The sequence below is a fragment of the Ambystoma mexicanum genome, chromosome 10, assembly GCF_040938575.1.
Source record: "Ambystoma mexicanum isolate Mex_15411 chromosome 10, UKY_AmexF1_1, whole genome shotgun sequence".
NCBI classification, from domain to species: domain Eukaryota; kingdom Metazoa; phylum Chordata; class Amphibia; order Caudata; family Ambystomatidae; genus Ambystoma; species Ambystoma mexicanum.
Window position 1 is genome coordinate 522,196,611 of NC_090932.1, and position 18,865 is coordinate 522,215,475.

At 46.4% G+C, this 18,865-nt stretch overlaps 24 non-coding genes and 27 pseudogenes across 24 annotated transcripts; all 51 read left to right on the forward strand.

Annotated features, from left to right (window-relative positions):
• Positions 1-74: 74 nt before the first annotated feature.
• On the forward strand, positions 75-193 carry LOC138494407 (5S ribosomal RNA). Its single transcript, XR_011277340.1, has one exon. It is a non-coding gene; the product is annotated as a 5S ribosomal RNA (ribosomal RNA).
• A 679-nt stretch (positions 194-872) lies between these two features.
• Positions 873-991, forward strand: LOC138493960 (5S ribosomal RNA). Its single transcript, XR_011276934.1, has one exon. It is a non-coding gene; the product is annotated as a 5S ribosomal RNA (ribosomal RNA).
• Positions 992-1,097: 106 nt separating this feature from the next.
• On the forward strand, positions 1,098-1,216 carry LOC138493677 (5S ribosomal RNA). Its single transcript, XR_011276678.1, has one exon. It is a non-coding gene; the product is annotated as a 5S ribosomal RNA (ribosomal RNA).
• Positions 1,217-1,322: 106 nt separating this feature from the next.
• LOC138495092 (5S ribosomal RNA) lies at positions 1,323-1,431 on the forward strand (annotated as a pseudogene).
• Positions 1,432-1,537: 106 nt separating this feature from the next.
• LOC138493921 (5S ribosomal RNA) lies at positions 1,538-1,656 on the forward strand. The gene has a single exon (XR_011276899.1). It is a non-coding gene; the product is annotated as a 5S ribosomal RNA (ribosomal RNA).
• Positions 1,657-2,335: 679 nt separating this feature from the next.
• Positions 2,336-2,454, forward strand: LOC138494400 (5S ribosomal RNA). The gene has a single exon (XR_011277333.1). It is a non-coding gene; the product is annotated as a 5S ribosomal RNA (ribosomal RNA).
• Positions 2,455-2,929: 475 nt separating this feature from the next.
• On the forward strand, positions 2,930-3,038 carry LOC138496081 (5S ribosomal RNA; annotated as a pseudogene).
• A 106-nt stretch (positions 3,039-3,144) lies between these two features.
• LOC138494353 (5S ribosomal RNA) lies at positions 3,145-3,263 on the forward strand. The gene has a single exon (XR_011277291.1). It is a non-coding gene; the product is annotated as a 5S ribosomal RNA (ribosomal RNA).
• A 106-nt stretch (positions 3,264-3,369) lies between these two features.
• On the forward strand, positions 3,370-3,488 carry LOC138496569 (5S ribosomal RNA). The gene has a single exon (XR_011278069.1). It is a non-coding gene; the product is annotated as a 5S ribosomal RNA (ribosomal RNA).
• Positions 3,489-3,594: 106 nt separating this feature from the next.
• Positions 3,595-3,703, forward strand: LOC138495213 (5S ribosomal RNA; annotated as a pseudogene).
• A 537-nt stretch (positions 3,704-4,240) lies between these two features.
• Positions 4,241-4,359, forward strand: LOC138494485 (5S ribosomal RNA). The gene has a single exon (XR_011277411.1). It is a non-coding gene; the product is annotated as a 5S ribosomal RNA (ribosomal RNA).
• A 331-nt stretch (positions 4,360-4,690) lies between these two features.
• On the forward strand, positions 4,691-4,809 carry LOC138495268 (5S ribosomal RNA; annotated as a pseudogene).
• A 106-nt stretch (positions 4,810-4,915) lies between these two features.
• Positions 4,916-5,034, forward strand: LOC138495338 (5S ribosomal RNA; annotated as a pseudogene).
• Positions 5,035-5,140: 106 nt separating this feature from the next.
• On the forward strand, positions 5,141-5,259 carry LOC138494907 (5S ribosomal RNA; annotated as a pseudogene).
• Positions 5,260-5,365: 106 nt separating this feature from the next.
• On the forward strand, positions 5,366-5,484 carry LOC138495116 (5S ribosomal RNA; annotated as a pseudogene).
• A 106-nt stretch (positions 5,485-5,590) lies between these two features.
• LOC138495018 (5S ribosomal RNA) lies at positions 5,591-5,709 on the forward strand (annotated as a pseudogene).
• A 106-nt stretch (positions 5,710-5,815) lies between these two features.
• On the forward strand, positions 5,816-5,934 carry LOC138494599 (5S ribosomal RNA). The gene has a single exon (XR_011277514.1). It is a non-coding gene; the product is annotated as a 5S ribosomal RNA (ribosomal RNA).
• Positions 5,935-6,603: 669 nt separating this feature from the next.
• Positions 6,604-6,722, forward strand: LOC138494074 (5S ribosomal RNA). The gene has a single exon (XR_011277038.1). It is a non-coding gene; the product is annotated as a 5S ribosomal RNA (ribosomal RNA).
• Positions 6,723-7,042: 320 nt separating this feature from the next.
• Positions 7,043-7,161, forward strand: LOC138494995 (5S ribosomal RNA; annotated as a pseudogene).
• Positions 7,162-7,818: 657 nt separating this feature from the next.
• On the forward strand, positions 7,819-7,937 carry LOC138495042 (5S ribosomal RNA; annotated as a pseudogene).
• Positions 7,938-8,043: 106 nt separating this feature from the next.
• On the forward strand, positions 8,044-8,161 carry LOC138495451 (5S ribosomal RNA; annotated as a pseudogene).
• A 1,111-nt stretch (positions 8,162-9,272) lies between these two features.
• On the forward strand, positions 9,273-9,391 carry LOC138494488 (5S ribosomal RNA). The gene has a single exon (XR_011277413.1). It is a non-coding gene; the product is annotated as a 5S ribosomal RNA (ribosomal RNA).
• A 106-nt stretch (positions 9,392-9,497) lies between these two features.
• LOC138495592 (5S ribosomal RNA) lies at positions 9,498-9,616 on the forward strand (annotated as a pseudogene).
• A 106-nt stretch (positions 9,617-9,722) lies between these two features.
• On the forward strand, positions 9,723-9,841 carry LOC138495128 (5S ribosomal RNA; annotated as a pseudogene).
• A 106-nt stretch (positions 9,842-9,947) lies between these two features.
• On the forward strand, positions 9,948-10,066 carry LOC138494313 (5S ribosomal RNA). Its single transcript, XR_011277254.1, has one exon. It is a non-coding gene; the product is annotated as a 5S ribosomal RNA (ribosomal RNA).
• Positions 10,067-10,756: 690 nt separating this feature from the next.
• On the forward strand, positions 10,757-10,875 carry LOC138496582 (5S ribosomal RNA). Its single transcript, XR_011278080.1, has one exon. It is a non-coding gene; the product is annotated as a 5S ribosomal RNA (ribosomal RNA).
• Positions 10,876-10,981: 106 nt separating this feature from the next.
• Positions 10,982-11,100, forward strand: LOC138496594 (5S ribosomal RNA). Its single transcript, XR_011278091.1, has one exon. It is a non-coding gene; the product is annotated as a 5S ribosomal RNA (ribosomal RNA).
• A 106-nt stretch (positions 11,101-11,206) lies between these two features.
• LOC138495396 (5S ribosomal RNA) lies at positions 11,207-11,315 on the forward strand (annotated as a pseudogene).
• Positions 11,316-11,627: 312 nt separating this feature from the next.
• On the forward strand, positions 11,628-11,736 carry LOC138495397 (5S ribosomal RNA; annotated as a pseudogene).
• A 106-nt stretch (positions 11,737-11,842) lies between these two features.
• LOC138495503 (5S ribosomal RNA) lies at positions 11,843-11,951 on the forward strand (annotated as a pseudogene).
• Positions 11,952-12,057: 106 nt separating this feature from the next.
• LOC138493922 (5S ribosomal RNA) lies at positions 12,058-12,176 on the forward strand. The gene has a single exon (XR_011276900.1). It is a non-coding gene; the product is annotated as a 5S ribosomal RNA (ribosomal RNA).
• A 676-nt stretch (positions 12,177-12,852) lies between these two features.
• LOC138493585 (5S ribosomal RNA) lies at positions 12,853-12,971 on the forward strand. The gene has a single exon (XR_011276594.1). It is a non-coding gene; the product is annotated as a 5S ribosomal RNA (ribosomal RNA).
• Positions 12,972-13,077: 106 nt separating this feature from the next.
• On the forward strand, positions 13,078-13,196 carry LOC138496606 (5S ribosomal RNA). Its single transcript, XR_011278102.1, has one exon. It is a non-coding gene; the product is annotated as a 5S ribosomal RNA (ribosomal RNA).
• A 106-nt stretch (positions 13,197-13,302) lies between these two features.
• Positions 13,303-13,421, forward strand: LOC138494693 (5S ribosomal RNA; annotated as a pseudogene).
• Positions 13,422-13,885: 464 nt separating this feature from the next.
• LOC138496082 (5S ribosomal RNA) lies at positions 13,886-13,994 on the forward strand (annotated as a pseudogene).
• Positions 13,995-14,100: 106 nt separating this feature from the next.
• On the forward strand, positions 14,101-14,219 carry LOC138493563 (5S ribosomal RNA). Its single transcript, XR_011276574.1, has one exon. It is a non-coding gene; the product is annotated as a 5S ribosomal RNA (ribosomal RNA).
• A 106-nt stretch (positions 14,220-14,325) lies between these two features.
• LOC138495326 (5S ribosomal RNA) lies at positions 14,326-14,434 on the forward strand (annotated as a pseudogene).
• A 106-nt stretch (positions 14,435-14,540) lies between these two features.
• Positions 14,541-14,659, forward strand: LOC138493925 (5S ribosomal RNA). Its single transcript, XR_011276902.1, has one exon. It is a non-coding gene; the product is annotated as a 5S ribosomal RNA (ribosomal RNA).
• Positions 14,660-15,123: 464 nt separating this feature from the next.
• Positions 15,124-15,232, forward strand: LOC138496083 (5S ribosomal RNA; annotated as a pseudogene).
• A 106-nt stretch (positions 15,233-15,338) lies between these two features.
• On the forward strand, positions 15,339-15,457 carry LOC138493649 (5S ribosomal RNA). Its single transcript, XR_011276652.1, has one exon. It is a non-coding gene; the product is annotated as a 5S ribosomal RNA (ribosomal RNA).
• A 106-nt stretch (positions 15,458-15,563) lies between these two features.
• On the forward strand, positions 15,564-15,682 carry LOC138496618 (5S ribosomal RNA). Its single transcript, XR_011278113.1, has one exon. It is a non-coding gene; the product is annotated as a 5S ribosomal RNA (ribosomal RNA).
• Positions 15,683-15,788: 106 nt separating this feature from the next.
• Positions 15,789-15,897, forward strand: LOC138495099 (5S ribosomal RNA; annotated as a pseudogene).
• A 106-nt stretch (positions 15,898-16,003) lies between these two features.
• LOC138495298 (5S ribosomal RNA) lies at positions 16,004-16,112 on the forward strand (annotated as a pseudogene).
• A 679-nt stretch (positions 16,113-16,791) lies between these two features.
• LOC138494954 (5S ribosomal RNA) lies at positions 16,792-16,900 on the forward strand (annotated as a pseudogene).
• A 106-nt stretch (positions 16,901-17,006) lies between these two features.
• Positions 17,007-17,125, forward strand: LOC138494185 (5S ribosomal RNA). Its single transcript, XR_011277138.1, has one exon. It is a non-coding gene; the product is annotated as a 5S ribosomal RNA (ribosomal RNA).
• Positions 17,126-17,589: 464 nt separating this feature from the next.
• LOC138496084 (5S ribosomal RNA) lies at positions 17,590-17,698 on the forward strand (annotated as a pseudogene).
• A 106-nt stretch (positions 17,699-17,804) lies between these two features.
• Positions 17,805-17,923, forward strand: LOC138497080 (5S ribosomal RNA). The gene has a single exon (XR_011278503.1). It is a non-coding gene; the product is annotated as a 5S ribosomal RNA (ribosomal RNA).
• Positions 17,924-18,029: 106 nt separating this feature from the next.
• On the forward strand, positions 18,030-18,148 carry LOC138496631 (5S ribosomal RNA). Its single transcript, XR_011278125.1, has one exon. It is a non-coding gene; the product is annotated as a 5S ribosomal RNA (ribosomal RNA).
• A 106-nt stretch (positions 18,149-18,254) lies between these two features.
• Positions 18,255-18,363, forward strand: LOC138495263 (5S ribosomal RNA; annotated as a pseudogene).
• Positions 18,364-18,469: 106 nt separating this feature from the next.
• LOC138495180 (5S ribosomal RNA) lies at positions 18,470-18,578 on the forward strand (annotated as a pseudogene).
• Positions 18,579-18,684: 106 nt separating this feature from the next.
• LOC138494820 (5S ribosomal RNA) lies at positions 18,685-18,793 on the forward strand (annotated as a pseudogene).
• The last annotated feature ends 72 nt before the right edge of the window (positions 18,794-18,865 follow it).

Genomic DNA, 18,865 nt, shown 5'->3' on the forward strand with positions numbered 1-18,865 from the left:
TTCTCAATTGGCTTTCAAAACTGCATGGTCTAGCCAACTAGATGCTTAAAGGTACAAATCTCAGAATGCCCAGAGCCTACGGCCACACCACACTGAATGAGCCTGATCTCGTCTGATCTCAGAAGCTAAGCAGTGTCGGGCCTAGTTAGTACCTGGATGGGAGACCGCCTGGGAATACCAGGTTCTGTAGGCTTTTTTGTGCTCTATGATTAGTAATTGTGCCACTTCTCAATTTCTTTTTAAATTTGCTTATGATTCCAAAATAAATGTATCCCTTTTAATAGCGGAAATGTTGGACAACAACATGAGGGCTGGCGCTACCTATTTACATAAAATTAACATACGGGTACTGTGTTCATGGGTAATAAATCTACCTTCACATGTAATGCAGTTCAGAGAATATTGAGTCCATAAAGAGTCTTGAAAGAAAGCCATGGTTGTGTTGGTTGTTCTCTCCAACTCCCTGCAACAGAAACAGGATGGATGGAGTAAAGTTATCCTACCAGACATAGGAGTCCTGAATGGGCCCACAAGTCTTATATATCTCGCCTGATCGAGCCTGATCGGGTGATGAGCGTGGTATCATGTTGCAAGTGGCTTTATGGCTTAGCTTACTAACTGTAAATGCATAAGAGTAATACTCTTAGCATTTCTCAATTTTAGGGCTACACCACAATGAATGCGCCCGATCTCGGAAGCTAAGCAGTTTCGGGCCTAGTTAGTACCTGGATGGGAGACCGCCTGCGAATACCAGGTGCTGTAGGCTTTTTTGTGCTCCATGTTCAGGCAGTGAGCCATTTCTCAATTGGCTTTCAAAACTGCATGGTCTAGCCAACTAGATGCTTAAAGGTACAAATCTCAGAAGACCCAGAGCCTACGGCCACACCACACTGAATGCGCCTGATCTCGTCTGATCTCAGAAGCTACGCAGTGTCGGGCCTAGTTAGTACCTGGATGGGAGACCGCCTGGGAATACCAGGTGCTGTAGGCTTTTTTGTGCTCCATGTTCAGGCAGTGAGCCATTTCTCAATTGGCTTTCAAAACTGCATGGTCTAGCCAACTAGATGCTTAAAGGTACAAATCTCAGAAGGCCCAGAGCCTACGGCCACACCACACTGAATGCGCCTGATCTCGTCTGCTCTCAGAAGCTAAGCAGTGTCGGGCCTAGTTAGTACCTGGATGGGAGACCGCCTGGGAATACCAGGTGCTGTAGGCTTTTTTGTGCTCCATGTTCAGGCAGTGAGCCATTTCTCAATTGGCTTTCAAAACTGCATGGTCTAGCCAACTAGATGCTTAAAGGTACAAATCTCAGAAGGCCCAGAGCCTACGGCCACACCACACTGAATGCGTCTGATCTCAGAAGCTAAGCAGTGTCGGGCCTAGTTAGTACCTGGATGGGAGACCGCCTGGGAATACCAGGTGCTGTAGGCTTTTTTGTGCTCCATGTTCAGGCAGTGAGCCATTTCTCAATTGGCTTTCAAAACTGCATGGTCTAGCCAACTAGATGCTTAAAGGTACAAATCTCAGAAGGCCCAGAGCCTACGGCCACACCACACTGAATGCGCCTGATCTCGTCTGATCTCAGAAGCTAAGCAGTGTCGGGCCTAGTTAGTACCTGGATGGGAGACCGCCTGGGAATACCAGGTTCTGTAGGCTTTTTTGTGCTCTATGATTAGTAATTGTGCCACTTCTCAATTTCTTTTAAAATTTGCTTATGATTCCAAAATAAATGTATCCCTTTTAATAGCGGAAATGTTGGACAACAACATGAGGGCTGGCGCTACCTATTTACATAAAATTAACATACGGGTAGTGTGTTCATGGGTAATAAATCTACCTTCACATGTAATGCAGTTCAGAGAATATTGAGTCCATAAAGAGTCTTGAAAGAAAGCCATGGTTGTGTTGGTTGTTCTCTCCAACTCCCTGCAACAGAAACAGGATGGATGGAGTAAAGTTATCCTACCAGACATAGGAGTCCTGAATGGGCCCACAAGTCTTATATATCTCGCCTGATCGAGCCTGATCGGGTGATGAGCGTGGTATCATGTTGCAAGTGGCTTTATGGCTTAGCTTACTAACTGTAAATGCATAAGAGTAATACTCTTAGCATTTCTCAATTTTAGGGCTACACCACAATTAATGCGCCCGATCTCGGAAGCTAAGCAGTTTCGGGCCTAGTTAGTACCTGGATGGGAGACCCCCTGGGAATACCAGGTGCTGTAGGCTTTTTTGTGCTCCATGTTCAGGCAGTGAGCCATTTCTCAATTGGCTTTCAAAACTGCATGGTCTAGCCAACTAGATGCTTAAAGGTACAAATCTCAGAAGGCCCAGAGCCTACAGCCACACCACACTGAATGCGCCTGATCTCGTCTGCTCTCAGAAGCTAAGCAGTGTCGGGCCTAGTTAGTACCTGGATGGGAGACCGCCTGGGAATACCAGGTTCTGTAGGCTTTTTTGTGCTCTATGATTAGTAATTGTGCCACTTCTCAATTTCTTTTTAAATTTGCTTATGATTCCAAAATAAATGTATCCCTTTTAATAGCGGAAATGTTGGACAACAACATGAGGGCTGGCGCTACCTATTTACATAAAATTAACATACGGGTAGTGTGTTCATGGGTAATAAATCTACCTTCACATGTAATGCAGTTCAGAGAATATTGAGTCCATAAAGAGTCTTGAAAGAAAGCCATGGTTGTGTTGGTTGTTCTTTCCAACTCCCTGCAACAGAAACAGGATGGATGGAGTAAAGTTATCCAACCAGACATAGGAGTCCTGAATGGGCCCACAAGTCTTATATATCTCGCCTGATCCAGCCTGATCCAGCGCTGATCGGGTGATGAGCGTGGTATCATGTTGCAAGTGGCTTTATGGCTTAGCTTACTAACTGTAAATGCATAAGAGTAATACTCTTAGCATTTCTCAATTTTAGGGCTACACCACAATGAATGCGCCCGATCTCGGAAGCTAAGCAGTTTCGGGCCTAGTTAGTACCTGGATGGGAGACCGCCTGGGAATACCAGGTGCTGTAGGCTTTTTTGTGCTCCATGTTCAGGCAGTGAGCCATTTCTCAATTGGCTTTCAAAACTGCATGGTCTAGCCAACTAGATGCTTAAAGGTACAAATCTCAGAAGGCCCAGAGCCTACGGCCACACCACACTGAATGCGCCTGACCTCGTCTGATCTTAGAAGCTAAGCAGTGTTGGGCTTAGTTAGTACCTGGATGGGAGACCGCCTGGGAATACCAGGTGCTGTAGGCTTTTTTGTGCTCCATGTTCAGGCAGTGAGCCATTTCTCAATTGGCTTTCAAAACTGCATGGTCTAGCCAACTAGATGCTTAAAGGAACAAATCTCAGAAGGCCCAGAGCCTACGGCCACACCACACTGAATGCGCCTGATCTCGTCTGATCTCAGAAGCTAAGCAGTGTCGGGCCTAGTTAGTACCTGGATGGGAGACCGCCTGGGAATACCAGGTGCTGTAGGCTTTTTTGTGCTCCATGTTCAGGCAGTGAGCCATTTCTCAATTGGCTTTCAAAACTGCATGGTCTAGCCAACTAGATGCTTAAAGGTACAAATCTCAGAAGGCCCAGAGCCTACGGCCACACCACACTGAATGCGTCTGATCTCAGAAGCTAAGCAGTGTCGGGCCTAGTTAGTACCTGAATGGGAGACCGCCTGGGAATGCCAGGTGCTGTAGGCTTTTTTGTGCTCCATGGTCAGGCAGTGAGCCATTTCTCAATTGTCTTTCAATACTGCATGGTCTAGCCGACTAGATGCTTAAAGGTACAAATCTCAGAAGGCCCATAGCCTACAGCGGCACCACACTGAATGCTCCTAATATCAGAAACTAAGCAGTGTCGGGCCAAGTTAGTTACCTAGATGGGAGACCGCCTGGCAATATCAGGTGCTGTAGGCTTTTTTGTCCTCCGTGTTCAGGCAGTGAGCCATTTCTCAATTGTCTTTCAATACTGCATGGTCTAGCCGACTAGATGCTTAAAGGTTCAAATCTCAGAAGGCCCAGAGCCTACAGCCGCACCACACTGAGTGCCCCTAATCTCAAAAACTAAGCAGTGTCAGGCCTAGTTCGTACCTGGATGGGAGACTGCCTGGGAATACCATGTGCTGTAGGCTTTTTTGTGCTCCATGTTCAGGCAGTGAGCCATTTCTCAATTGTCTTTCAAAACTGCATGGTCTAGCCAACGAGATGCTAAAAGGTACAAATCTCAGATGCCGCTGTGCCTACAGCCACACCACACTGAATGCGCTTGATCTCATCTGATCTCAGAAGCTAAGCAGTGTCAGGCCTAGTTAGTTCCTGGATGGGAGACCGCCTGGGAATACCAGGTGCTGTAGGCTTTTTTGTGCTCCATGTTCAGGAAGTGAGCCATTTCTCAATTGTCTTTCAATAATGCATGGTCTAGCCGACTAGGTGCTTAAAGGTACAAATCTCAGAAGACCCAGAGCCTATGGCCACATCATACTGAGTGCGCCTGATCTTGTCTGATCTCAGAAGCTAGGCAGTGTTGGGCCTAGTTAGTACCTGGATGGGAGACCGCCTGGGAATACCACATGCTGTGCGCGTTTTTGTGCTCCATGTTCAGGAAGTGAGCCATTTCTCAATTGTCTTTCAAAACTGCATGGTCTAGCCGACTAGATGCTTAAAGGTATAAATCTCAAAAGGTCCAGAGTCTACGGCAACACCACACTGAATGCGCCTGATCTTGTCTGATCTCAGAAGCTAAACAGTGTCAAGCCTAGTTAGTACCTGGATGGGAGACCGCCTGGGAATACCAGGTGCTGTACGCATTTTTGTGCTCCATGTTCAGGAAGTGAGCCATTTCTCAATTGTATTTCAAAACTGCATGGTCTAGCCAACCAAATGCTAAAAGGTACAAATCTCAAAAGGCCCAGAGTCTACGGTCACATCACGCTGAATGTGCATGATCTCGTCTGATCTCAGAAGCTAAGCATTGTTGGGCTTAGTCAGTACCTGTATGGGAGACCACCTGGGAATATCAGGTGCTGTAGGCTTTTTTGTGCTCCACGTTCAGGAAGTGAGCCATTTCTCAATTGTCTTTCAATACTGCATGGTCTAGCCAACTAGATGCTTAAAGGTACAAATCTCCGAAGGCCCAGAGCCTACGGCCACACCACACTGAGCGTGCCTGATCTCATCTGATCTCAGAAGCTAAGCAATGTTGGGCCTAGTTAGTACCTGTATGGGAGACCACCTGGAAATATCAGGTGCTGTAGGATTTTTTGTGCTCCATGTTCTGGAAGTGAACCATTTCTCAATTGTCTTTCAATACTGCATGGTCTAGCTTACTAGATGCTTAAAGGTACAAATCTCAGACAGCCTAGAGCCTACGGACACACCACACTGAATGCGCCTGATTTTGTCTGATCTCAAAAGCTAAGCAGTGTCGGGCCTCGTTAGTACCTGGATGGGACACCGCCTGGGAATACCAGGTGCTGTAGGCTTTTTTGTGCTCCATGTTCAGGAAGTGAGACATTTCTCAAATGTCTTTCAAAACTGCATGGTCTAGCCAACTAGATGCTAAAAGGTACAAATCTCAGAAGGCCCAGAGCCTACGGCCACACCACACTGAGTGTGCCTGATCTCATCTGATCTCAGAAGCTACGCAATGTTGGGCCTAGTTAGTACCTGTATGGGAGACCACCTGGAAATATCAGGTGCTGTAGGCTTTTTTGTGCTCCATGTTCAGGAAGTGAGCCATTTCTCATTTGTCTTTCAATACTGAATGGTCTAGCCGACTAGATGCTTAAAGGTACAAATCTCATACCTCGTAGAGCCTACGGACACACCACACTGAATGCGCCTGATCTTGTCTGATCTCAGAAGCTAAGCAGTGTCGGGCCTAGTTAGTACATGGATGGGAGACCACCTGGGAATACCAGGTGCTGTAGGCTTTTTTGTGCTCTATGATTAGTAATTGTGCCACTTCTCAATTGCTTTTTAAATTTGCTTATGATTCCAAAATAAATGTATCCCTTTTAATAGCAGAAATGTTGGACAACAACATGAGGGCTGGAGCTACCTATTTACATAGAATTAACATACTGGTAGAGTGTTCATGGGTAACAAATCTACCTTCACATGTAATGCAGTTCAGAGAATATTGAGTCCATAAAGAGGCTTGAAAGAAAGCCATGGTTGTGTTGGTTGTTCTCTCCAACTCCCTGCAACAGAAACAGGATGGATGGAGTAAAGTTATCCTACCAGACATAGGAGTCCTGAATGGGCCCACAAGTCTTATATATCTCGCCAGATCGAGTGATGAGCGTGGTATCATGTTGCAAGTGGCTTTGTGGCTTAGCTTACTAACTGAAAATGCATAAAAGTAATACTCTTAGCATTTCTCAATTTTAAGGCTACACCACACTGAATGCGCCCGATCTCGGAAGCTAAGTAGTTTCGGGCCTAGTTAGTACCTGGATGGGAGACCCCCTGGGAATACCAGGTGCTGTAGGCTTTTTTGTGCTCCATGTTCAGGAAGTGAGCCATTTCTCAATTGTCTTTCAATACTGCATGGTCTAGCCGACTACATGCTTAAAGGTACAAATCTCAGAAGGGCCAGAGCCTACGGCCACACCACACTGAATGCACCTGATCTCGTCTGATCTCACACGCTAAGCAGTGTCGGGCCTAGTTAGTACCTGGATGGGAGACCACCTGGGAATACCAGGTGCTGTAGGCTTTTTTGTGCTCCATGTTCAGGAAGTGAGCCATTTCTCAGTTGTCTTTCAATACTGCATGGTCTAGCCGACAAGATGCTTAAAGGTACAAATCTCAGAAGGGCCAGACCCTAGGCCACACCACACTGAATGCGTCTGATCTCAGAAGCTAAGCAGTGTCAGGCCTAGTTAGTACTTGGATGGGAGACCGCCTGGGAATACCAGGTGCTGTAGGCTTTTTTGTGCTCCATGTTCAGGCAGTGAGCCATTTCTCAATTGGCTTTCAAAACTGCATGGTCTAGCCAACTAGATGCTTAAAGGTACAAATCTCAGAAGGCCCAGCGCCTACGGCCACACCACACTGAATGCGCCTTTTCTCGTCTGATCTCAGAAGCTAAGCAGTGTCGGGCCTAGTTAGTACCTGGATGGGAGACCACCTGGAAATAGCAGGTGCTGTAGGCTTTTTTGTGCTCTATGATTAGTAATTGTGCCACTTCTCAATTTCTTTTTAAATTTGCTTATGATTCCAAAATAAATGTATCCCTTTTAATAGCGGAAATGTTGGACAACAACATGAGGGCTGGCGCTACCTATTTACATAAAATTAACATACGGTAGTGTGTTCATGGGTAATAAATCTACCTTCACATGTAATGCAGTTCAGAGAATATTGAGTCCATAAAGAGTCTTGAAAGAAAGCCATGGTTGTGTTGGTTGTTCTCTCCAACTCCCTGCAACAGAAACAGGATGGATGGAGTAAAGTTATCCTACCAGACATAGGAGTCCTGAATGGGCCCACAAGTCTTATATATCTCGCCTGATCGAGCCTGATCGAGTGATGAGCATGGTATCATGTTGCAAGTGGCTTTATGGCTTAGCTTACTAACTGTAAATGCATCAGAGTAATATTCTTAGCATTTCCCAATTTTAGGGCTACACCACACTGAAGCAGTTTTGGGCCCAGTTAGTACCTGGATGGGAGACTGCCTGGGAATACCAGGTGCTGTAGGCTTTTTTTATGCCCCATGTTCCAGAAGTGATACATTTCTCAATTGTCTTTCAAAACTGCATGGTCTAGCCGACTAGATGCTTAAAGGTACAAATCTCAGAAGGCCCAGAGCCTACGGCCACACCACACTGAGTGTGCCTGATCTCATCTGATCTCAGAAGCTACGCAATGTTGGGCCTAGTTAGTACCTGTATGGGAGACCACCTGTAAATATTAGGTGCTGTAGGCTTTTTTGTGCTCCATGTTCAGGAAGTGAGCCATTTCTCAATTGTCTTTCAATACTGCATGGTCTAGCCGACTAGATGGTTAAAGGTACAAATCTCAGACAGCCTAGAGCCTACGGACACACCACACTGAATGCGCCTGATCTTGTTTGATCTCAGAAGCTAAGCATGTCGGGCCTAGTTAGTACCTGGATGAGAGACCACCTGGGAATGCCAGGTGCTGTAGGCTTTTTTGTGCTCCATGTTCAGGCAGTGAGCCATTTCTCAATTGTCTTTCAATACTGCATGGTCTAGCCGACTAGATGCTTAAAGGTACAAATCTCAGAAGGCCCATAGCCTACAGCCGCACCACACTGAATGCGCCTAATCTCAGAAACTAAGCAGTGTCGGGCCAAGTTAGTTACCTAGATGGGAGACCGCCTGGCAATATCAGGTGCTGTAGGCTTTTTTGTGCTCTGTGTTCAGGCAGTGAGCCATTTCTCAATTGTCTTTCAATACTGCATGGTCTAGCCGACTAGATGCTTAAAGGTTCAAATCTCAGAAGGCCCAGAGCCTACAGCCGCACCACACTGAATGCCCCTAATCTCAAAAACTAAGCAGTGTCAGGCCTAGTTCGTACCTGGATGGGAGACTGCCTGGGAATACCAGGTGCTGTAGGCTTTTTTGTGCTCTATGATTAGTAATTGTGCCACTTCTCAATTGCATTTTAAATTTGCTTATGATTCCAAAATAAATGTATCCCTATTAATAGCGGAAATGTTGGACAACAACATGAGGGCTGGAGCTACCTATTTACATAGAATTAACATATGGGTAGTGTGTTCATTTGTAATAAATCTACCTTCACATATAATGCAGTTCAGAGAATATTGAGTCCATAAAGAGGCTTGAAAGAAAGCCATGGTTGTGTTGGTTGTTCTCTCCAACTCCCTGCAACAGAAACAGGATGGATGGAGTAAAGTTATCCTACCAGACATAGGAGTCCTGAATGGGCCCACAAGTGTTATATATCTCGCCTGATCGAGCGCTGATTGAGTGATGAGCGTGGTATTATGTTGCAAGTGGCTTTATGGCTTAGCTTGCTAACTGTAAATGCATAAGAGTAATACTCTTAGCATTTCTCAATTTTAGGGCTACACCACACTGAATGCACCCGATCTCGGAAGCTAAGCAGTTTCGGGCCTAGTTAGTACCTGGATGGGAGACTGCCTGGGAATACCATGTGCTGTAGGCTTTTTTGTGCTCCATGTTCAGGCAGTGAGCCATTTCTCAATTGTCTTTCAAAACTGCATGGTCTAGCCAACGAGATGCTAAAAGGTACAAATCTCAGATGCCGCTGAGCCTACAGCCACACCACACTGAATGCGCTTGATCTCATCTGATCTCAGAAGCTAAGCAGTGTCAGGCCTAGTTAGTTCCTGGATGGGAGACCGCCTGGGAATACCAGGTGCTGTAGGCTTTTTTGTGCTCCATGTTCAGGAAGTGAGCCATTTCTCAATTCTCTTTCAATAATGCATGGTCTAGCCGACTAGGTGCTTAAAGGTACAAATCTCAGAAGACCCAGAGCCTATGGCCACATCATACTGAGCGCGCCTGATCTTGTCTGATCTCAGAAGCTAGGCAGTGTTGGGCCTAGTTAGTACCTGGATGGGAGACCGCCTGGGAATACCACATGCTGTACGCATTTTTGTGCTCCATGTTCAGGAAGTGAGCCATTTCTCAATTGTCTTTCAAAACTGCATGGTCTAGCCGACTAGATGCTTAAAGGTAAAAATCTCAAAAGGTCCAGAGCCTACGGCAACACCACACTGAATGCGCCTGATCTTGTCTGATCTCAGAAGCTAAGCAGTGTCAAGCCTAGTTAGTACCTGGATGGGAGACCGCCTGGGAATACCAGGTGATGTAGGCTTTTTTGTGCTCCATGTTCAGGAAGTGAGCCATTTCTCAATTGTATTTCAAAACTGCATGATCTAGCCAACCAGATGCTAAAAGGTACAAATCTCAAAAGGCCCAGAGCCTACGGCCACACCACACTGAATGCGCCTGATCTCGTCTGATCTCAGAAGCTAAGCAGTGTCGGGCCTAGTTAGTACCTGGATGGGAGACCCCCTGGGAATAGCAGGTTCTGTAGGCTTTTTTGTGCTCTATGATTAGTAATTGTGCCACTTCTCAATTTCTTTTTAAATTTGCTTATGATTCCAAAATAAATGTATCCCTTTTAATAGCGGAAATGTTGGACAACAACATGAGGGCTGGCGCTACCTATTTACATAAAATTAACATATGGGTAGTGTGTTCATGGGTAATAAATCTACCTTCACATGTAATGCAGTTCAGAGAATATTGAGTCCATAAAGAGGCTTGAAAGAAAGCCATGGTTGTGTTGGTTGTTCTCTCCAACTCCCTGCAACAGAAACAGGATGGATGGAGTAAAGTTATCCAACCAGACATAGGAGTCCTGAATGGGCCCACAAGTCTTATATATCTCGCCTGATCGAGCCTGATCCAGCGCTGATCGGGGGATGAGCGTGGTATCATGTTGCAAGTGGCTTTATGGCTTAGCTTACTAACTGTAAATGCATAAGAGTAATACTCTTAGCATTTCTCAATTTTAGGGCTACACCACAATGAATGCGCCAGATCTCGGAAGCTAAGCAGTTTCGGGCCTAGTTAGTACCTGGATGGGAGACCGCCTAGGAATACCAGGTGCTGTAGGCTTTTTTGTGCTCCATGTTCAGGCAGTGAGCCATTTCTCAATTGGCTTTCAAAACTGCATGGTCTAGCCAACTAGATGCTTAAAGGTACAAATCTCAGAAGGCCCAGAGCCTACGGCCACACCACACTGAATGCGCCTGATCTCGTCTGATCTCAGAAGCTAAGCAGTGTCGGGCCTAGTTAGTACCTGGATGGGAGACCGCCTGGGAATACCAGGTGCTGTAGGCTTTTTTGTGCTCCATGTTCAGGCAGTGAGCCATTTCTCAATTGGCTTTCAAAACTGCATGGTCTAGCCAACTAGATGCTTAAAGGTACAAATTTCAGAAGGCCCAGAGCCTACGGCCACACCACACTGAATGCGCCTGATCTCGTCTGATCTCAGAAGCTAAGCAGTGTCGGGCCTAGTTAGTACCTGGATGGGAGACCGCCTGGGAATACCAGGTGCTGTAGGCTTTTTTGTGCTCCATGTTCAGGCAGTGAGCCATTTCTCAATTGGCTTTCAAAACTGCATGGTCTAGCCAACTAGATGCTTAAAGGTACAAATCTCAGAAGCCCCAGAGCCTACGGCCACACCACACTGAATGCGTCTGATCTCAGAAGCTAAGCAGTGTCGGGCCTAGTTAGTACCTGGATGGGAGACGGCCTGGGAATACCAGGTGCTGTAGGCTTTTTTGTGCTCCATGTTCAGGCAGTGAGCCATTTCTCAATTGGCTTTCAAAACTGCATGGTCTGGCCAACTAGATGCTTAAAGGTACAAATCTCATAAGGCCCAGAGCCTACGGCCACACCACACTGATCTCAGGAAGCTAAGCAGTGTCGGGCCTAGTTTGTACCTGGATGGGAGACCGCCTGGGAATACCAGGTGCTGTAGGCTTTTTTGTGCTCCATGTTCAGGCAGTGAGCCATTTCTCAATTGGCTTTCAAAACTGCATGGTCTAGCCAACTAGATGCTTAAAGGTACAAATCTCAGAAGGCCCAGAGCCTACGGCCACACCACACTGAATGCGTCTGATCTCAGAAGCTAAGCAGTGTCGGGCCTAGTTAGTACCTGGATGGGAGACCGCCTGGGAATACCAGGTGCTCTAGGCTTTTTTGTGCTCCATGTTCAGGCAGTGAGCCATTTCTCAATTGGCTTTCAAAACTGCATGGTCTAGCCAACTAGATGCTTAAAGGTACAAATCTCAGAAGGCCCAGAGCCTACGGCCACACCACACTGAATGCGTCTGATCTCAAAAGCTAAGCAGTGTCGGGCCTAGTTAGTATCTGGATGGGAGACTGCCTGGGAATACCAGGTGCTGTAGGCTTTTTTGTGCTCCATGTTCAGGCAGTGAGCCATTTCTCAATTGGCTTTCAAAACTGCATGGTCTAGCCAACTAGATGCTTAAAGGTACAAATCTCAGAAGGCCCAGAGCCTACGGCCACACCACACTGAATGCGCCTGATCTCGTCTGATCTCAGAAGCTAAGCAGTGTCGGGCCTAGTTAGTACCTGGATGGGAGACCGCCTGGGAATACCAGGTTCTGTAGGCTTTTTTGTGCTCTATGATTAGTAATTGTGCCACTTCTCAATTTCTTTTTAAATTTGCTTATGATTCCAAAATAAATGTATCCCTTTTAGTAGCGGAAATGTTGGACAACATGAGGGCTGGCGCTACCTATTTACATAAAATTAACATACGGGTAGTGTGTTCATGGGTAATAAATCTACCTTCACATGTAATGCAGTTCAGAGAATATTGAGTCCATAAAGAGTCTTGAAAGAAAGCCATGGTTGTGTTGGTTGTTCTCTCCAACTCCCTGCAACAGAAACAGGATGGATGGAGTAAAGTTATCCTACCAGACATAGGAGTCCTGAATGGGCCCACAAGTCTTATATATCTCGCCTGATCGAGCCTGATCGGGTGATGAGCGTGGTATCATGTTGCAAGTGGCTTTATGGCTTAGCTTACTAACTGTAAATGCATAAGAGTAATACTCTTAGCATTTCTCAATTTTAGGGCTACACCACAATGAATGCGCCCGATCTCGGAAGCTAAGCAGTTTCAGGCCTAGTTAGTACCTGGATGGGAGACCGCCTGGGAATACCAGGTGCTGTAGGCTTTTTTGTGCTCCATGTTCAGGCAGTGAGCCATTTCTCAATTGGCTTTCAAAACTGCATGGTCTAGCCAACTAGATGCTTAAAGGTACAAATCTCAGAAGGCCCAGAGCCTACGGCCACACCACACTGAATGCGCCTGATCTCGTCTGATCTCAGAAGCTAAGCAGTGTCGGGCCTAGTTAGTACCTGGATGGGAGACTGCCTGGGAATACCAGGTGCTGTAGGCTTTTTTGTGCTCCATGTTCAGGCAGTGAGCCATTTCTCAATTGGCTTTCAAAACTGCATGGTCTAGCCAACTAGATGCTTAAAGGTACAAATTTCAGAAGGCCCAGAGCCTACGGCCACACCACACTGAATGCGCCTGATCTCGTCTGATCTCAGAAGCTAAGCAGTGTCGGGCCTAGTTAGTACCTGGATGGGAGACCGCCTGGGAATACCAGGTGCTGTAGGCTTTTTTGTGCTCCATGTTCAGGCAGTGAGCCATTTCTCAATTGGCTTTCAAAACTGCATGGTCTAGCCAACTAGATGCTTAAAGGTACAAATCTCAGAAGGCCCAGAGCCTACGGCCACACCACACTGAATGCGCCTGATCTCTTCTGATCTCAGAAGCTAAGCAGTGTCAGGCCTAGTTAGTACCTGGATGGGAGACCGCCTGGGAATACCAGGTTCTGTGGGCTTTTTTGTGCTCTATGATTAGTAATTGTGCCACTTCTCAATTTCTTTTTAAATTTGCTTATGATTCCAAAATAAATGTATCCCTTTTAATAGCGGAAATGTTGGACAACAACATGAGGGCTGGCGCTACCTATTTACATAAAATTAACATACGGGTAGTGTGTTCATGGGTGATAAATCTACCTTCACATGTAATGCAGTTCAGAGAATATTGAGTCCATAAAGAGTCTTGAAAGAAAGCCATGGTTGTGTTGGTTGTTCTCTCCGACTCCCTGCAACAGAAACAGGATGGATGGAGTAAAGTTATCCTACCAGACATAGGAGTCCTGAATGGGCCCACAAGTCTTATATATCTCGCCTGATCGAGCCTGATCGGGTGATGAGCGTGGTATCATGTTGCAAGTGGCTTTATGGCTTAGCTTACTAACTGTAAATGCATAAGAGTAATACTCTTAGCATTTCTCAATTTTAGGGCTACACCACAATGAATGCGCCCGATCTCGGAAGCTAAGCAGTTTCGGGCCTAGTTAGTACCTGGATGGGAGACCGCCTGGGAATACCAGGTGCTGTAGGCTTTTTTGTGCTCCATGTTCAGGCAGTGAGCCATTTCTCAATTGGCTTTCAAAACTGCATGGTCTAGCCAACTAGATGCTTAAAGGTACAAATCTCAGAAGGCCCAGAGCCTACGGCCACACCACACTGAATGCGCCTGATCTTGTCTGATCTCAGAAGCTAAGCAGTGTTGGGCCTAGTTAGTACCTGGATGGGAGACCGCCTGGGAATACCAGGTGCTGTAGGCTTTTTTGTGCTCCATGTTCAGGCAGTGAGCCATTTCTCAATTGGCTTTCAAAACTGCATGGTCTAGCCAACTAGATGCTTAAAGGTACAAATCTCAGAAGGCCCAGAGCCTACGGCCACACCACACTGAATGCGTCTAATCTCAGAAGCTAAGCAGTGTCGGGCCTAGTTAGTACCTGGATGGGAGACCGCCTGGGAATACCAGGTGCTGTAGGCTTTTTTGTGCTCCATGTTCAGGCAGTGAGCCATTTCTCAATTGGCTTTCAAAACTGCATGGTCTAGCCAACTAGATGCTTAAAGGTACAAATCTCAGAAGGCCCAGAGCCTACGGCCACACCACACTGAATGCGCCTGATCTCGTCTGATCTCAGAAGCTAAGCAGTGTCGGGCCTAGTTAGTACCTGGATGGGAGACCGCCTGGGAATACCAGGTTCTGTAGGCTTTTTTGTGCTCTATGATTAGTAATTGTGCCACTTCTCAATTTCTTTTTAAATTTGCTTATGATTCCAAAATAAATGTATCCCTTTTAATAGCGGAAATGTTGGACAACAACATGAGGGCTGGCGCTACCTATTTACATAAAATTAACATACGGGTAGTGTGTTCATGGGTAATAAATCTACCTTCACATGTAATGCAGTTCAGAGAATATTGAGTCCATAAAGAGTCTTGAAAGAAAGCCATGGTTGTGTTGGTTGTTCTCTCCAACTCCCTGCAACAGAAACAGGATGGATGGAGTAAAGTTATCCTACCAGACATAGGAGTCCTGAATGGGCCCACAAGTCTTATATATCTCGCCTGATCGAGCCTGATCGGGTCATGAGCGTGGTATCATGTTGCAAGTGGCTTTATGGCTTAGCTTACTAACTGTAAATGCATAAGAGTAATACTCTTAGCATTTCTCAATTTTAGGGCTACACCACAATGAATGCGCCCGATCTCGGAAGCTAAGCAGTTTCGGGCCTAGTTAGTACCTGGATGGGAGACCGCCTGGGAATACCAGGTGCTGTAGGCTTTTTTGTGCTCCATGTTCAGGCAGTGAGCCATTTCTCAATTGGCTTTCAAAACTGCATGGTCTAGCCAACTAGATGCTTAAAGGTACAAATCTCAGAAGGCCCAGAGCCTACGGCCACACCACACTGAATGCGCCTGATCTCGTCTGATCTCAGAAGCTAAGCAGTTTTGGGCCTAGTTAGTACCTGGATGGGAGACCGCCTGGGAATACCAGGTGCTGTAGGCTTTTTTGTGCTCCATGTTCAGGCAGTGAGCCATTTCTCAATTGGCTTTCAAAACTGCATGGTCTAGCCAACTAGATGCTTAAAGGTACAAATCTCAGAAGGCCCAGAGCCTACGGCCACACCACACTGAATGCGCCTGATCTCGTCTGATCTCAGAAGCTAAGCAGTGTCGGGCCTAGTTAGTACCTGGATGGGAGACCGCCTGGGAATACCAGGTGCTGTAGGCTTTTTTGTGCTCCATGTTCAGGCAGTGAGCCATTTCTCAATTGGCTTTCAAAACTGCATGGTCTAGCCAACTAGATGCTTAAAGGTACAAATCTCAGAAGGCCCAGAGCCTACGGCCACACCACACTGAATGCGTCTGATCTCAGAAGCTAAGCAGTGTCGGGCCTAGTTAGTACCTGGATGGGAGACCGCCTGGGAATACCTGGTGCTGTAGGCTTTTTTGTGCTCCATGTTCAGGCAGTGAGCCATTTCTCAATTGGCTTTCAAAACTGCATGGTCTAGCCAACTAGATGCTTAAAGGTACAAATCTCAGAACGCCCAGAGCCTACGGCCACACCACACTGAATGCGTCTGATCTCAGAAGCTAAGCAGTGTCGGGCCTAGTTAGTACCTGGATGGGAGACCGCCTGGGAATACCAGGTTCTGTAGGCTTTTTTGTGCTCTATGATTAGTAATTGTGCCACTTCTCAATTTCTTTTTAAATTTAGTTATGATTCCAAAATAAATGTATCCCTTTTAATAGCGGAAATGTTGGACAACAACATGAGGGCTGGCGCTACCTATTTACATAAAATTAACATACGGGTAGTGTGTTCATGGGTAATAAATCTACCTTCACATGTAATGCAGTTCAGAGAATATTGAGTCCATAAAGAGTCTTGAAAGAAAGCCATGGTTGTGTTGGTTGTTCTCTCCAACTCCCTGCAACAGAAACAGGATGGATGGAGTAAAGTTATCCTACCAGACATAGGAGTCCTGAATGGGCCCACAAGTCTTATATATCTCGCCTGATCGAGCCTGATTGGGTGATGAGCGTGGTATCATGTTGCAAGTGGCTTTATGGCTTAGCTTACTAACTGTAAATGCATAAGAGTAATACTCTTAGCATTTCTCAATTTTAGGGCTACACCACAATGAATGCGCCCGATCTCGGAAGCTAAGCAGTTTCGGGCCTAGTTAGTACCTGGATGGGAGACCGCCTGGGAATACCAGGTGCTGAAAGCCTTTTTTTGCTCCATGTTCAGGCAGTGAGCCATTTCTCAATTGGCTTTCAAAACTGCATGGTCTAGCCAACTAGATGCTTAAAGGTACAAATCTCATAAGGCCCAGAGCCTACGGCCACACCACACTGAATGCGTCTGATCTCAGAAGCTAAGCAGTGTTGGGCCTAGTTAGTACCTGGATGGGAGACCGCCTGGGAATACCAGGTGCTGTAGGCTTTTTTGTGCTCCATGTTCAGGCAGTGAGCCATTTCTCAATTGGCTTTCAAAACTGCATGGTCTAGCCAACTAGATGCTTAAAGGTACAAATCTCAGAAGGCCCAGAGCCTACGGCCACACCACACTGAATGTGCCTGATCTCGTCTGATCTCAGAAGCTAAGCAGTGTCGGGCCTAGTTAGTACCTGGATGGGAGACCGCCTGGGAATACCAGGTTCTGTAGGCTTTTTTGTGCTCTATGATTAGTAATTGTGCCACTTCTCAATTTCTTTTTAAATTTGCTTATGATTCCAAAATAAATGTATCCCTTTTAAAAGCGGAAATGTTGGACAACAACATGAGGGCTGGCGCTACCTATTTACATAAAATTAACATACGGGTAGTGTGTTCATGGGTAATAAATCTACCTTCACATGTAATGCAGTTTAGAGAATATTGAGTCCATAAAGAGTCTTGAAAGAAAGCCATGGTTGTGTTGGTTGTTCTCTCCAACTCCCTGCAACAGAAACAGGATGGATGGAGTAAAGTTATCCAACCATACATAGGAGTCCTGAATGGGCCCACAAGTCTTATATATCTCGCCTGATCGAGCCTGATCGGGTGATGAGCGTGGTATCATGTTGCAAGTGGCTTTATGGCTTAGCTTACTAACTGTAAATGCATAAGAGTAATACTCTTAGCATTTCTCAATTTTAGGGCTACACCACAATGAATGCGCCCGATCTCGGAAGCTAAGCAGTTTCGGGCCTAGTTAGTACCTGGATGGGAGACCGCCTGGGAATACCAGGTGCTGTAGGCTTTTTTGTGCTCCATGTTCAGGCAGTGAGCCATTTCTCAATTGGCTTTCAAAACTGCATGGTCTAGCCAACTAGATGCTTAAAGGTACAAATCTCACAAGGCCCAGAGCCTATGGCCACACCACACTGAATGCGCCTGATCTCGTCTGATCTCAGAAGCTAAGCAGTGTCGGGCCTAGTTAGTACCTGGATGGGAGACCGCCTGGGAATACCAGGTGCTGTAGGCTTTTTTGTGCTCCATGTTCAGGCAGTGAGCCATTTCTCAATTGGCTTTCAAAACTGCATGGTCTAGCCAACTAGATGCTTAAAGGTACAAATCTCAGAAGGCCCAGAGCCTACGGCCACACCACACTGAATGCGCCTGATCTCGTCTGATCTCAGAAGCTAAGCAGTGTCGGGCCTAGTTAGTACCTGGATGGGAGACCGCCTGGGAATACCAGGTGCTGTAGGCTTTTCTGTGCTCCATGTTCAGGCAGTGAGCCATTTCTCAATTGGCTTTCAAAACTGCATGGTCTAGCCAACTAGATGCTTAAAGGTACAAATCTCAGAAGGCCCAGAGCCTACGGCCACACCACACTGAATGCGTCTGATCTCAGAAGCTAAGCAGTGTCAGGCCTAGTTAGTACCTGGATGGGAGACCGCCTGGGAATACCAGGTGCTGTAGGCTTTTTTGTGCTCCATGTTCAGGCAGTGAGCCATTTCTCAATTGGCTTTCAAAACTGCATGGTCTAGCCAACTAGATGCTTAAAGGTACAAATCTCAGAAGGCCCAGAGCCTACGGCCACACCACACTGAATGCGCCTGATCTCAGAAGCTAAGCAGTGTCGGGCCTAGTTAGTACCTGGATGGGAGACGGCCTGGGAATACCAGGTGCTGTAGGCTTTTTTGTGCTCCATGTTCAGGCAGTGAGCCATTTCTCAATTGGCTTTCAAAACTGCATGGTCTAGCCAACTAGATGCTTAAAGGTACAAATCTCAGAAGGCCCAGAGCCTACGGCCACACCACACTGAATGCGCCTGATCTCAGAAGCTAAGCAGTGTCGGGCCTAGTTAGTACCTGGATGGGAGACCGCCTGGGAATACCAGGTGCTGTAGGCTTTTTTGTGCTCCATGTTCAGGCAGTGAGCCATTTCTCAATTGGCTTTCAAAACTGCATGGTCTAGCCAACTA